Below are 15,836 nucleotides of genomic sequence, written 5' to 3' on the forward strand. Positions count from 1 at the left end.
TTGGCCAATGTATTTGTAACATCAGTGACCACACAGATTTTCCCTTTTCTCCCAAAAAATGTTTAAATCGCAGTAATAGATCCTTACGAATGTATTGCTGGGTCAGACCAATGTTTCATTAACCTCAGCCTCATTTGGAAATTGCTGCTAAATCCCGATAAGAGAGATTCATTCACTGTTGCTCTGTCCCAAAACTAAGTGGTGGCAGGTCCCAAGTCTACTTGAGGAACTGTCGCTAAGCAAAACAGCACCTTAGAGGATACGATGTCATTGGAAAAGGTGAATAGAAAGGGTAAATTTTCTGAGAACCAAGATGTGGGTGAGTGTCATATCATCCTGTCAGCGTTATCAACACAAGAGTATGGAAGGGGTTTAAAAGGATGTTGTTTTTCTCCAGTGACTGCCGTACCAGAGGTTTCCATCTTAGATGACATAGCCAGGGCCCCAAGCAATGCAGCAGATGCCACAGAAGGTTTCTTCTGCTGTTAGCCTAGGAGTAGCAGCAAGGCACCATGGCATCCCAGAGAGCTACTCATTTCAACAGAAGGTACCTACTCTTTTCCCCAGAGCTACATTTTCTAGTGCCCAGGGCAAGGAGCATGAAACATATCCTCAAACATAGGGGCCAAGCCAGAGCTGTAGTGACAATGGTTGGTTGTACAGGCAACATTTTCTCTTTCCTCAGTGGCATCACTGGACAGAACATTTTGGGGTGGCATCGGAACAGCTATGTATTATATGCACAGAGAGTTGAAAGTCAAAGTATTATATGCATAGAGAGTTGAAAGTAAATTTCCCATATATTACATTTAGTCTGCACAACCCTCCCCGTGCTGCCTTCAAATTGACTATAAAAGACATCATAAAAAGTCCAAAGGGCTTTTTGTACAATAAAGAAATCACAAGTGAATTCACCTGCCCACTAAAACTACCATTAGACATATTTGATAGTATCACTCAACCATTTCCAAATCGGATTGAAGTCTGGAGTCAATGCAGGATGAGATTGAATCTCAATATATGTGCTGTACCTTCAGTTCTCTAACTTCCATAGAAATTCCCCCAACAATGGGAGCAAAGCAGAACTAGGATGTTTCTCCTTACAAATGGCCATGCAAAAAAGAATTTGTATTTTTGATTCACCTTGGTAAGAGTTATATAAGATCCCTTCACTACCAGACACTTGGGCCCCGATGTTCAAAAGCTTGCCTTGCAAGTAAAACTGGTTGTAGCCAATCTAACTTGCAAGGCAGCACAGTCTCCCATGCTCAAAAGGGTTCTCTTCTCAGAGGCTTTTATCAATCATGGTTGCAGTCACTGAGTGGGGGGAGGGAAAGGGACTTGTATATTGGCTTTTTGTAGATTTACAACCACAGAAAGGACCTGATTCTGTATGGGACGCCCAGTCTCAGTAGCCACCTAAGTGGCTTTTGAGAATTACATATGGGTGTCCTATATGTCACAGACACCATTTAGAAAATCGCATTCCCACTGAGCCGATTGCACATGTGTGTAGTGAGGCAGTGTGAAAGAGTGTGCATGCTTTTCCCAAAAGTGCATGCATGCCTTCATTATTGGGAAAGACCGTGCACTCTTTATGACAAGTGTGCCCCCTGGAATCAGTAAATGGCACCCATTGGACATCAGGAAAAAAATGGTGTGGAGCGTTGTTCTATAAAGGGTGCTCTAAGTTGAGCACTCTTTATAGAATAATGCTTAGATCCCATTCCTGCACCCAAATTTGGGAACTGGAATTTATGCCAGCTGAAAGCTGGTGTAAATGTCAGCACTCAACACTTCACATTTGGGCTCAGGAATGGTAGTATTCTAAAACTCCACATGTTACTTTTTGAAATACTCCTGGCAAGTCTCTAGTTACACCCCCTTTTGAGTTGCATCCTAGTACTGCCCAATTCACATCGTGAATCAAAACGATTTCTAAACAAAATAGGACTCACCGATTCAGTGGGTCCTGATACCTTCAGGCCTCCTAAAGCAGCAGTAGTGGTGGTGGCGGTGACCGGTGGGAAGAGGCAGTGCTCAGAATAGGCAGAAGGAAGCCCTGGCAGGGTAGGCCAGAAGCAGCCTATTCTGAGCACTGCCTCTTCCCGCTGGCCATTGCCACGGCTACTTTGGGAGGCTCATATGTCAGATCTCAAGGTGGAGGCAATCAGTCGGGAGGTGCTGCACAGGGGGATGGGTGGGAGGGATGGAAAGATGCTACACAGGGTGATTGGGAGGGATGGAAAGATGCTGCACAGGGGGGATAGGAGGGTTAGAAAGCTGCTGCACATGGGGACGAGAGGAGAGAGGAATAATTGTTGGACATGGGGTGAAGAAGAGGAAGGGAGAGATGCAACAAAGAGGTAGAGAGGTGTGAGAGGGAGAAATCCTGCTTATGGTGCGGAAGGAGACATGCATGGAGAAGAGAGAGGGAGAAATGTTGGATATAGGGTGGAGGGCAGGGAGAGCTGGTGCATGAGGAGAGAAAGAAATATTATACATGATAATGGAGGGGAGGAAGAGAGATGCTGCATGGAAGGGAATAAAGAGGTTTGACCCAGGGCACATGGCAGGGAGAGAAAGAGATGGTAGACAGTGGGTGAAAAACAAAAATAATGATTATGGTGGTGGAAAGGAAGGTACAGAGATGGATGGTGAGCACCAAGAAAGAAGAAAAATTCAAATGGGCAGCAGACCCTGGCGAGCAAGTTAACAGAAGACAAACAGAAACCAGAGCCTGGGTCCAACATGATTTGAATAAAATGACCAGACAACAAAAAGATAGAAATAATAATTTTATTTTCTATTTTATGATTACAGTATGTCAGATTTGAAATATGTGTTAGACAGCGGGCATGAGCTAGGACCTAACAGAGAAAGGAAAAGTCTTTTTTGTTTATTTTGTTTACACCACAGCACCGGAGTGGGGTAGATGAAGAGGCTACAAAATAAACCTGTGAGGACATTTGAAAAAAAAGTTCAATTGGGCAGGAAAAGTGAATCGAATCCAAAAATAAATTCAATGGGCCAAATCTAATTGAAAAAATTTTCCCTGAATCGCTTTCTCTGTGGTTTTACTATCTGTCGACGCAGAGAAGGCCTTTGACCAAGTGCTCTGGCCTTTCATGCATTCTGTTTTGTGCCATTTTGGGTTTAAGGGGGAATTTTTTGAGATGGATTACCCTGTTGTATAATATCCCAGAGGCCTGCTTGCATGTGAATGGCAGGTACGCTGCTTCTTTCTGCATCAAAAGAAGCACCAGGCAAGGGTGCCCGCTGTCTCCCGTAATTTTTGCCCTGGTTATGGAACCTTTGGCTGCTGCCATTAGGGAGAGTGCTGCCATTAGGGGGATTGTGGTGGGAGCACAGGAATATAAGATCTCATTGTATGCAGATGACATCCTCTTTACGGTCTCTCACCCTCTTCAATCCATAGAGATGATTCTTCAGCTGTTGGAGTGCTATGGAAGGGTGGCTGGTTTCAGAATTAATGTAACTAAGTCTGAATTGCTTAACATCACAGATTCATAGATTCCTCTCTTACTTTCAAGGATCAAATAAATTCTCTTGTTATGAAATGCTTTTTTAGTCTACAAATGCTGAGTAAGGTTAGAACTCTTTTCCATCAATGACATTTTTCTGTTTTGGTCCAATCTATCATATTATCCCAGTTAGATTATTGTAATGCTATCTATTTCAGCATTACAAAGATCTGCTTCCAAAGATTACAATTGATTCAGAATACCGCTGCAAAGTTGATTTTTGCAAAAAAGTAAATTTGACCATGTGACTTCTTTGCTTTTAAGCCTTTCCTGGCTTCCAGTTTATCTCAGGATTCAATTTAAATGTGCATGCATTACTTTTAGAATCCTATATGGTATTTTCATTCCTCTTGTTCCTCTGGTATGGAATGTTTATAGATTCTCTTATGAAAGAGGCATCCAACAATTCAAACTCTCCCTTCCTTCAAGAAAAGGAATTAAAGGAATTCTCTCAATTATGGAATGAACTTCCTCTAATTATGAGGGGTCCCAGTCCTTTTCAGTCTTTCTGCAAATCTTTAAAAACTTTCCTATTTGCTAAACACTTTGGAAATTAGTCCCATTGAAATTCTTGATTGCTTACCGTTTTAATATTTTTAAATTATTGTTAACCGAGTGGGTTAACTTTGGTTGATGACCTGGTATATAAAGCTAAGTTTTTAGTTTAGTTTAGTATCACGGCTAGAGGGGACCTGTTTACTCAGCTACACAATTCATTTCAGTTTTGTTGGGCCTCCAAGTCAATCCATTATCTGGGAGTCCGTATTTCAGGGGACCTGGATGGTTTTTTTCTGTCTTACCCTCCCCTTATGAGGTTGGTGTTTGATTTGGATAGGTGGGAGAGATTAGGCCTGTTTTGGTTGAGGAGGATAAATGCTCTGAAGATTAATGTTTTGCCCTGTTTCTTGTATCTGCCTCTCTCAGTCCCTAGATCTTATCTTATTAAACTAGAGAGGAGGGCATTTGCTTATATTTGGAAGCATAAACCACCTCAGATGCTTACAGAATGCATATATTGGGATCTAGACTAGGGGGAATGGGGGTCCCTGATTTTCTAACTTATTATTATGCAGCTCAGTTGCAAGCAATATTTAATTGCGCGTTTCCATCTAGGAGTTGGGTGTGTTTGGAGCAGTTGTTAATGCCTTCATTCCCCCTCTCTGTGCACCCCTGGTTGTCCCTGGATGAGATACTGGAGATATGTAAGCAGGCCCCTCAAGGGATGGCTTGTACATTGCAGTTATGGGGAAGGGTCCGCTCCGCTTGGTTTCCTCATCAGTGGTACTTTTATGATACCCCCATACGATTTGCTCTGGGATTTGCCCTCTCTGATTGCGCTGGCATTTCGGCGTTGTGATGCTGCAGGGTTACATGTGCTGAGTCAATTGATGCTTCAGGGGGTCTGATGCCTTTTGCGGCTCTCCTGGATGTGTATGGCTTGTCTACCATGGATTTTTTTGCCTATGTCCAACTTCGTGATTTTTTTTACATAGGAAAGTGCTCCCTGAATGGCATGGGACAGACTCTGTTTTTATGAAAGTATTTTGTGTGGGGATGGGGGTGGGATTGATATCTCAGCTATATAAAGCGTTATTATATAACCGCCCCTTGCCCCAGTCCTATGAAAGTAAATGGGAGGCGATACTAGGTCTGGTCCTGGGACTACAGCAGTGGGATCAAATATCCAGAATCTCCCTTGCTGCACCTCTGATTGAGCAGGGCTATAAAATGTTATGTCACTGGTATTACACCCCTGTGAAATTGTACAGGTTGTTTTTGCATGTGAATGGAAAATGTTGGAGAGATTGTGGGGAAGAGGGGACTTTTATACATATCTGGTGGGATTGTGATAAAGTTGTTTCCTTTTGGGGGCTGGTCCAAAACTTATTGGAAGCTGTTTTGCAAGCCCCCGTTCCATTACAAAAGGATGTTTACCTTCTCAACAGACCTGTTGTAGGTTTGGAGAAGGAGAAGGATCACTTTGTTGCTCTGGTCACTACAGCTGCCAGATTGTGCTTGGCATACTTTTGGAAAAAGAATATACAGTACTTCTCTCTTGGACCGAACTTCTTCTCAAGGTAGATTACATTTACCTGATGTCTTAACAATATATATAATTTTTTTTCCCAATGAAGGACTGGAGAAGTGAGTTGCAAGAAAGATTATCACTATGGATGAAGGCTGTGAATGAATGGATAGTGGCTTACAAATTAGTATTAAATCTGGCAAAGTCAAGCGTGATGCTAATAGGGAGGAGGGAAGATCCACAATGGTGGTGAATATCCAGGTGCTTTTGATGCATAAAAAGTTGAAAATTCTGGGGATCTGGTTAGATTCTACACTTAATATGAAGGATCAGGTATTAGCTGTGGTGAAATCTGCATTTTCCACATGTGATTACTGAGCAGATTGAAGTCGATGATAGTGTATGACTTTCAGATAGTGGTGCAGACAATAATCATTGTGAAGTTAGACTATTATAAAGCCCTTTATTTGGGGATAGCGTCAGAACAAAAAACACGTTATTTGTAGAAGCATTTAAATGACTGACTATTGGAAATTCATGAGGATATTGGCAGGTGCTCAAGAGAAGTGTTTGTTCTTTGAAAGAAATTACTGTATGTGCTTACCTGTCTGTTTTAATATTACAATTGTATTTTGTAAACTGCCTAGGAATAGGCGGGTAAAAAATGTTCTAAATAAATAAACTATCTGCCCTTAAGAATGACTCTTGCGGCTCTTTTCGACAAACTTGGCTTCTTTATTGCACCTGGAGAAGTACTGATTGATTTACTTTGAACGGGATACTGACTGACTTTATTTTGGGAAAGTGGCTGATCGGCTGGGTGGGGTGGGATGGTTTTTGTTTTCTCTGTGTTTTGTTGTGCTATTTCTGGTCAGCATTCAGCCTGTGTATTTGCCTGCTATGCACAAATTTAAAAAAAAAATAATTTTCCCTGAATTGGGCAGCACTATAGCATGCTAGGGAGATTTAGGAATGCCACTGAAAAGTTCTCAGCCCAACCAAGAAGAGAATGATGTGGAGCCATGAAACTTACAAGTTACTTTTCTTGACACTTTTTTTTTCAATGAGGCAAATGCTAGTAAATGGGCACAAGTACAGGGAAACCAAGCCATTGTGACATCACCAATGAGGCTGGTTCTTAGGTATTGGTGCAATGGGGCATTATGACATCACAATACGAGGGGCCACTGAAAAGTTCTCAGCCCATCCAAGAAGAGAATGATGTGGAGCCACGAAACTTACAAGTTCTTCCATACTTTTCTTGACACTTTTCATTTGGTTTCATATCACTGAAAAGAAAAGTGTCAAGAAACGTGTGGAATAACTCATAAGTTTCATGGCTCCACATCATTCTCTTCTTGGCTGGGCTGAGAACTTTTCAGCAGCCCCTCATACAATAGCACCCAAGAGGATGCAAATATTTAATAATGCCAATTAACTGCAATAATTGATTGTTAACATGAATTTATTGCAATTAATTGGTTTGTAATCCAATTAATCTGTGTGCATATCTAGAATCCAGGGGTGAGTGTACACTATTTATGTATGCTCCCTTTATACACAGTACATACTCTTTAAGAAGAGTGCATGCTATTATCAGCAAACATCATTTAAATGTAAAGTATTCCTCATGTAAAGGTACCGTACATGGGGAAAATAAGCTTGATGTAATGTACGATGGCTCATCCCTAATTAGTGGAGAATAAAAGCAAGCACTGCAGCAGTGGTGCTTAGCTGCAGGTGCATGACCCTTCAGAGAAAACCAGAGCTGGAAGAAGCGGTTTGGGAGAGCCATTCATCATTAACAGTACTTGCTGTACCTTGTGGAATGGGGAAGCGAAAAAGTAAATATAATACCCTGGTGGAGCCTAAATGTAAACCGCCTAGAAGTTGCATGATTATTGGCGGTATAGAAGAATAAAGTTATTATTCTTCTTGCTGTGATTGATCTTGTACAGTAGATAGATACATGCATATCAGGGAAATAATGATTCTAGCACTGTAGTTCATAACGAGCTGGAAGGCTCCTTTAGTTCTGATGATAGACCCCCCTCAACCCCACCTATGATCTCCTGGCAAGCCCTGCTGTATTGGAAATGTCTGAGGAATATATGGCGAGTCTTTTAATGGTGCAAGAGATCCTTGCCTTAGATCAGGGGTCTCAAAGTCCCTCCTTGAGGGCCGCAATCCAGTCGGGTTTTCAGGATTTCCCCAATGAATATGCATGAGATCTATGTGCATGCACTGCTTTCAATGCATATTCATTGGGGAAATCCTGAAAACCCGACTGGATTGCGGCCCTCAAGGAGGGACTTTGAGATCCCTGCCTTAGATGGAGTTCATGTATCCTTCCTCCCCCCTCTCCCATAAGTGTGTCAACACTGAAAAAGGGAACATTTGGTTGACTCATTTCTCAGTTTCACAAGAGAGTGCAGATCATCTGTTAATAAAGATGCAGAAATGACAGGAAACTGAGGGACTTGATCATATGTGCCCCCTTACCAAGTTAAAAAAAAAAAATCACTTTATTACATATTATATATATTTAGCCATGCAATAAATTAAGTGCTAGAATTCTTCATACTGGAGATGGTCTCATTAGACCAGTGGTCTCAAACTCAAACCCTTTGCAGAGCCACATTTTGGATTTGTAGTTATTTGGAGAGCCTCAGAAAAAAAAAAAAAAGAGTTAATGTCTTATTAAAGAAATGACAATGTTGCATGAGGTAAAACTCTTTATAGTTTATAAATCTTTCCTTTTGGCTAAGTCTTAATAATAATATTGTCATTGATAGCTAAAGAGACATATGATCAAGAAACTGTTTTATTTTACTTTTGTGATTATGATAAACATACTGAGGGCCTCAAAATAGTACCTGGCGGGCCGCATGTGACCCCCGGGCCGCGTATTTGAGACCACTGCATTAGACCATACCTGAAAGAGTCATCTCAAGCTCTGAGCACTGCCTGTGTAGTATTACTTTTAGAGAGGTCACTTAGATGAGACACTGTAGATTGAAATAGGAAGGGCTATTTACAAAACTCCTGCATTACTCCAAAGTCCAAAGAAACATTTTTCCTGCAGTCTATGCATCAGTTAAAATGTGTGCACTTCCACTATACAAATTGCTTAACCAAAAAATAAGGTTCCGGTATAGTCACCATGGTGCTCATTTTCAAAAGAGAAAAATGTCCAAAAAATGGCCTAAATTGGCAGATGAACATTTTTAGCACCAAATCCTTCCAATTCATTGTTTTTTAACCTATTTTCTAGATGGATAACCATGCTGTTCTTCCACTGTTTGTCTAAATTTCAAGAGGGTGTGGTCTGGGTAGGACTAGGGTAGGCGTATGACTTGGATGTTTTTCTGCCCTAATCGAACATTTTAGAATATGTCCAGGGCACAATTTGGACATTTGGGCTAGACCTGTTTTAACAATAAATAATGGACTAAAGGTGCCCAAACTGACCAGATCACCATTGGATGGGATGTCAGTATGACCCCCTACACACAAGATACAGTGATCGCTGACACCCCTCCCACTCTCTAGTGATGTAAATTAAACAGTACATACCTGTCTGTATGCCAGCTTTAAATGTTATGGGCAGTCCTAGTGGGACAGCAAGCAGGTCTCTGGAGTAACCTGGTGGTCCATAAAGTGGACTGCAGAGAAGAGAACCCAGACCCATATCCCACTCTAACCACTACACTTGTGGTGGAAGGTGTGAGCCCTCCAAAACCCACATAAAACCTACTGTACTATCATATAGGTGACGCCTGGAGAGCTCACCATCATTAATAATAAAACCCTACCTGCGTGATCCCTGCCTCTGTGATCCGCAGATCCATGGACGAGAAATGTTACAGCCTGCGGCAGAGAAATGTTAAAGCGTGCGGTGCGCATGCGTGTGGCACGTTCGGCGCATGACGGTTTGGTATGAGTGCACGCGTGGCGGTTTCATCTATCCTGCGGCAGTTACTGTGTACCAGTTGCCCTTCACTGTATAAACGTGATTTTAAAAAAAGGTAGGTGGGAGAAGGGGCACATGCTCAGGCCTTCTGGATCTCACCCTCTCCGAGACTCTCATGAGATCTTGAGTCATATGAGAATCTCGGTGAGGGTGAGATCCAGAAGGCCTTGAGCATGCGCAGGGAGGGAGAAGTGCTCAAGGCTCAGCAGCAGACTGACGGCAGGCCATTTCTAACTCCGGCGGCACACGGGTAAGGACAGGGCCGGTCAGTAGATGGGGAGGAGATGATCGTGAAGGGAGGGAGCAGCGCCGGTGGCCTCGGGGGGGGGGGAGCAATACTGCCGGTTCCCGCGGTCAGGCCGGGTGGGGTGGGGGCTCTCAAATTGAGTCAATGCTCGGTTTGCGAGTTACAGTTTGCTCGAGTGTTTTGCTCGTCTTGCAAAACACTCGCAAACCGCGTTACTTGTAAACCGAGGTTTGACTGTATTTAGTTATATTCCGCCTTTCCCAAGGCGGGTCACAATAAAGTACATACATTACAACAGATAGAACATCAAGAAAACATAATAATGATAATGTAAAGCCTCCTAAAATTACAAAGAGGCTACCAGCGCCTCAAACCAAAAAACTATAGATCAAATCCCATATTTCATCTTACAGAAAAGGTGTTTGATTTGGTCTCTCATAAGGATCCTCTGGTGACAATTTAGGTCAGAAAGTTGAGTGAAGCTTTTATTACACTTGGTACATAGAAATGGTTTGCACCCTGTGTGCATACTGTTTACTTAATTGGGTTTTCAATCTTATTATCTGAGTAAATCACTAGTACCGAATTAGCTACCCTGGCTAGCCAGTAAACTGCAACTTCACTATGTCTGCTGCTCTCTTTCTCTTGCCAGCACCGTGTGCACCTACCTCCAGGTGCCCTGCAGCTTGTTCAGGGGGTTTTCGGGATCTTCCTTGGAAGGTCCCAGGCACAGCATCTGGTGGTACTGGTCATAGGCTGCCTTTTGACACTCAGCGCTACAATATTGTACCTGTGTGTGACAGCACGCCTATATTCCAATGGCTTGTTTTGTGCATTTTTTTCTTTTGAATAATGTTGGGGGGGGGGTTTCTAAATTGGTTCAAAAAAATAGATGTACATTTGAAAAATGGCCTTTTTTTTTTTTTTTTTTAAGATAGACTTTTGCAGTTTTGAAAATGCTAATTTTCACTATTGGATTTTTGTGTATCTTCCACAAAATGCCCAAACTCGAATTTAGACATCATATCAAAAATGCCCCTTCACATTAATTATAATAACAATTTTAACTGTCTTTATTTACCTTAAGTAAAAATTCATTCTTAATTTACTAATATACATTTTAAAAATGTATGTGCCCAGAAATCACGTGCGCCAATATATTCAAAAGAATGTGACCACCATATTTCTATCATCACACAGACATTCATAACATTGACAGACTGTTGCATATACGATGTACATGTCATCTCTTCTAGTGTATACCTATGAAGGAAGTTTTTAAAAAATAAAGAAAAATTCTGGAATCTCTTCGGCTAGGCAGAAATAGACCATATATACTATAATATAAACCAAGATTTTTAGGCCACAAAATGGCCCAAAAATGGGAGATCTCTGTTTATAGTCAGGCCCTCTGGTCTGCGCTCCCCTCCCCCCTCCCCCCCGGACCTGTTGCAGGCCTCCTGTGGGCCTGCCTGAAACCCTGGTGGTACAGCAGTGAGTTGGGATAGATACAATCCTTTCTACATCCTGTCCTGGCTGACTCTAAACCACCCCATCTCCTTCCTGCCTCCCTGACCCCTGTAGACCTTACCTTTAAAGTAGAGAGCTGCACGGGAACGGGGACGACGGGAATCCCGCGGGACCCGCGGGCATCCCGCGGGTTCCCCCTTTGGGTCACGGGGATCTCGTGGGGACGCCCCTAGGGTCGCGGGGATCCCGTGGGGACGCCCCCTAGGGTCGCAGGGATCCCGTGGGGACGCCTCCGAGGGTCGCGGGGTTCCTGCGGGGCTGGATGTACTCAGTCGCGCGGCTCTTCTCTCTACCTTCTCTGCTTGCAGCACAGAGCCGAACGGAAGTCTTCCCGACGTCAGCGCTGACGTCGGAGGGGAGGGAGGGCTTAAAGCTTAAAGCCCTCCCTCCCTCCGACGTCAGCGCTGATGTCGGGAAGACTTCCGTTCGGCTCTGTGCTGCAAGCAGAGAAGGTAGAGAGAAGAGCCGCGCGACTGAGTCGGGAAGACTTCCGTTTGGCTCTGTGCTGCAGGCAGTGCAGGTAAGGAGGAGAGTAGCCTCGCGGTTCGAGTGGCTACCAAGGGACGGGGCGGTCCGCCCCGCCACACCCCGCCCCGGTTGCAGCACAGCCGGCCAGGTCCCCTTACTTTTGTGGCACTTCCCCGACCGACCGACAACAGCCCCGGTCCGACAATCCTCCCTGCCCTGTAGCCGCGAATCTAAATTATCTTCTTACAGCAGCTGTAATAAGGTAATTTAGATTCGCAGTTAAGGGCAGGGAGGATTGTCGGACCGGGGCTGTTGTCAGTCGGTCGGGGAAGTGCCACAAAAGTAAGGGGACCTGGCCGGCTGTGCTGCACCCGGGGCGGTAGAGAAGGAGGGGGGGAGAAGGACGCTGAAAGCACTTGAAGACAGAGGAGGGAGAAGGACGCTGAAAGCACATGGGGGAATACAAAGGGGTGGAGAAGGACGCTGAAAGGACATGGGGAAGATAAAGGGGTGGAGAAGGACGCTGAAAGGCCATGGGAAGGGCGGGGGGGGGAAAGGACTCTGAAAGCACTTGTGGAAGACAGAGGGGGGAGAAGGATGCTGAAAGCACATGGGGAAGACAAAGGGGTGGAGAAGGACGCTGAAAGGACATGGGGAAGACAGGGGGGTGGAGAAGGATGCTGAAAGGCCATGGGGAAGACAGAGAGGGAGAAGGACGCTGAAAGGACATGTGGAAGACAGAGGGGGGAGAAGGACGCTGACAGGACATGGGGAAGATGGGGGGAGAAGGACGCTGAAAGGAAATGGGGAAGAGAGAGTAGGGAGAAGACGCTGGCAGGGAAAAAGACAGATGCTAGACTATGGGGGGAGCGGAGAGAAGAAGATGGGTGCCAGGCCAATTTGGAAGGGGGAAGAAAGGGAGAGGCACAGTAACAGAGCAAATGGAAGATGCAGAAGGAAGAGAGACAGTGGATGGAAGGAATTGAATGAGAACATGAGGAAAGCAGAAACCAGGCAACAAAGGTAGGAAAAGAATTATATTTCTTTTTTTTTTATTTTGCTTCAGGATAAAGTAGTATATTAGTTGTGTTGATAAAAATTTATAAACATTAGAGGCTCTGGTAGAAACCCATTTGCAAAGTATGTATTCTTCCCAATTAATATTTTCAAATTAATAAAGTCTTTTTGCTTATTTGTAAATGGTTTCTACCAGAGCCTTTAATTCAGTAGCATAATTAAATGAAATAACTATTTCTGAAGTTTATATGGACGGGCGGGGACGGAGGGGATTCCTCGCGGGGACGGGTGGGGACGGAGGGGATTCCTCGTGGGGACGGGTGGGGACGGAGGGATTCCTCACGGGGACGGGTGGGGACGGGTGGGATTCCTCACGGGGACGGGTGGGGACGGGTGGGACTTTGGCGGGGACGGGTGGGGACGGGTGGGATTTCTGTCCCCGCGCAACTCTCTACTTTAAAGCCCTGGTGGTCTAGCAATGAAGTGGGGCAGGAGCGATCTTCCTATGCTTCTACCCCCGAGAGCCGCAATCAAAAATGCCTGCTGTGAATTCCCATTGCTGTCTCACATGACCACGGGAACTCATGAGACAACAATGGTAACTCATGGCAGGCATTTTTGATCAAGGCTCTCACAGGGCAAGAGAGTAGGAACATCACTCTTGTCCCGCTTCACCACTAGACCACCAGGGCTTTAAAGGTACAGGGGTCAGGGAGACAGGGTGGTTTAGAGTAAGCCGGGATAAGACGGGAAGGATCGCTCCTGTCCCATCACAAAACCTGAAAAGGGGCTCCATATTTTGTTTGTTTGTTTATTTATATTTTCTTAAAGTTCTGTAAATTCTGCTGATGGCAGATATATTCTGGAAGGTTATTCCATTCCCTAGGGCCAATGCAGAGAAAGTCTATTCCTGGATGTTGAATACAGTACAAAGACATCTGCAATTAATATTTCCCAAAGCTAACATATTTCAATTAATAAATTCCAAACAAAATACTTTATTGTACCCTAATATTGTGCAAAATTTAAAGATAGCAGATGTAAATTTGAAAAAACTGAGAAATAACTATCATCACTTTACAAATTAACAAACAGAAATAAAACAAATAATAGGAAATAAGAAAATACCATTTTATTGGACTAATCTATTTTTCAATTAGCTTTCAGATGTCAAATCTTCCTTCTTCAGGTCAGGACAGTATACTGCTGATAAGGTATCCTGTCCTGACCTGAGGAAGGGGGTTTATTCCAATAAAAAGATTGACTTATTTCCGTTTATTTTATAATGCTGTGCAGTATTCCTCCATCCCCACCCAGCTATTCCTTCATGCCACCAGGCTGCCAAAAATTTCTAGGGAGAACACTGTGTAAATGTTGAAAAAAACACTAATTAGTCCAAGATTTTGTTCTTAATGTTGCAAAATTGTGCTTCTGTTAGTAATATACTTTATTTGTAATTAAATATATAAATATACGTACATACCAACTTCCTTTTTATCCACAAATGAAACATTGTGTGTGTAGGAGTAAGTTCATGTCTGGTTCTGACTTCACCCCCCAGTTCCACTTTTTTTGCCCACAGATCCTGCTTTCACATCACTGCAGTGCAAACTGTACAAACGTTTTTGTGTGTAGCCCCTTGGATAGATTAATAAAAAGCCTTTTTACGTGTAAAAAAAAATCTGTTATATGGGAAAATACGTTTAGAAATTTATTCTTGTAATAGCTGAAAATATACAAATAGTAAATTATTCTTTACTAGCTGCTGGTGAACATAACTCCATTTGAATATTGACCCCATAGTCAATGACACCTATCTCCTGTCAGTTAGTCTAGCTGATCCAACTTATTAATGGAAGCCATTTTCTTTGGGTGTCTTACAGTCTGAATATAATGTCTTGTTTGCTGGTTAACCAGCTTCTCAGTTCCTATAATAATAATAATAATAATAACAATGGTTTATATACCGCAGGACCGTGAAGTTCTATGCGGTTTACAATGATTATAGAGAATGTTACAAATTGAATAGAATTGACATAGTTAGTGTCTATTGTTTAGCAGATCTGGAGGTCTGGTATTGAGAGAGATATTCTGCGAATCAGTTACCTATGTACTTTAAGAACAAGCATGATGTTCATTTGAAGTCAGTGCTTTTTAGCTGCAGTTTTGGGGAACTGTCTCATGTGAGTCTGTGTTTCTATTTGCCTGGGTTCTCTTGAATGTGTTATTTATCTCTCACTCTTCTGCTTCCATGTGAACAATATCTCAAAGTACTAACATTCGTATATATAGGAATGTCCCATAGAAACCAACTAAGTTAGGCCCTCTTTCACTAAGCTGCAGTAGAGGTTTCTACTGCAGCCCGGAGCGCTAAATGAGCATCATAGCAGCGTCAAAGATGTAAAAACCTCTACCGTGGGGTTGTTGTTTTATAGCACTTACTCAAAGTAATACATAACTCCTCAAAAATTGATCCATCTTATCAGTGCTATCACGGTAAATCACAACAGGTGCTAAACTTTATAAAAAGAACCAGAAGACCAGACATTTGGGATTAAGTCTAACTAAACTCCTGAATTTGATCTTAAAGAGTTTACAGCTGTTTAAAGAGAAAATAAAAGAGATGGCAAAGCTGCAAAAGAAAATAAGGACCTTGGAAAGGAAAATAGATAAGGGATAAAATGACAGGTGTTCAAGATCAGAAGACTGGAGCAGTAAGCTTTGGCTGAAGGGAAAAGTCCAGCAGGGATAATGGTTCTGTAGGCCTTCCGCATGTCAGCTTCATCAGCAAAATAATGGCATTAAGGTTTTCATTCATGGGACAACTGGCATGACTATAATTGAATTCAGTGGGCCTCACTAACACTAATCACACCGCATACCATTTAGAGTACTAAAGCCATCTTTGTGCTTCGCTGAGGAAAGGTTCTCCTGTCTCTTCATATGTTGCTCTGTTTTTACAGGTGTGCACTAAACTGTGTTTGCCCTGAACCCTGACCTCAGCTCCAAAGTGTAGTTAATGCTGCTAAT

This window comes from Geotrypetes seraphini, chromosome 1 (genome assembly GCF_902459505.1).
Source record: "Geotrypetes seraphini chromosome 1, aGeoSer1.1, whole genome shotgun sequence".
In the NCBI taxonomy this organism is placed as follows: domain Eukaryota; kingdom Metazoa; phylum Chordata; class Amphibia; order Gymnophiona; family Dermophiidae; genus Geotrypetes; species Geotrypetes seraphini.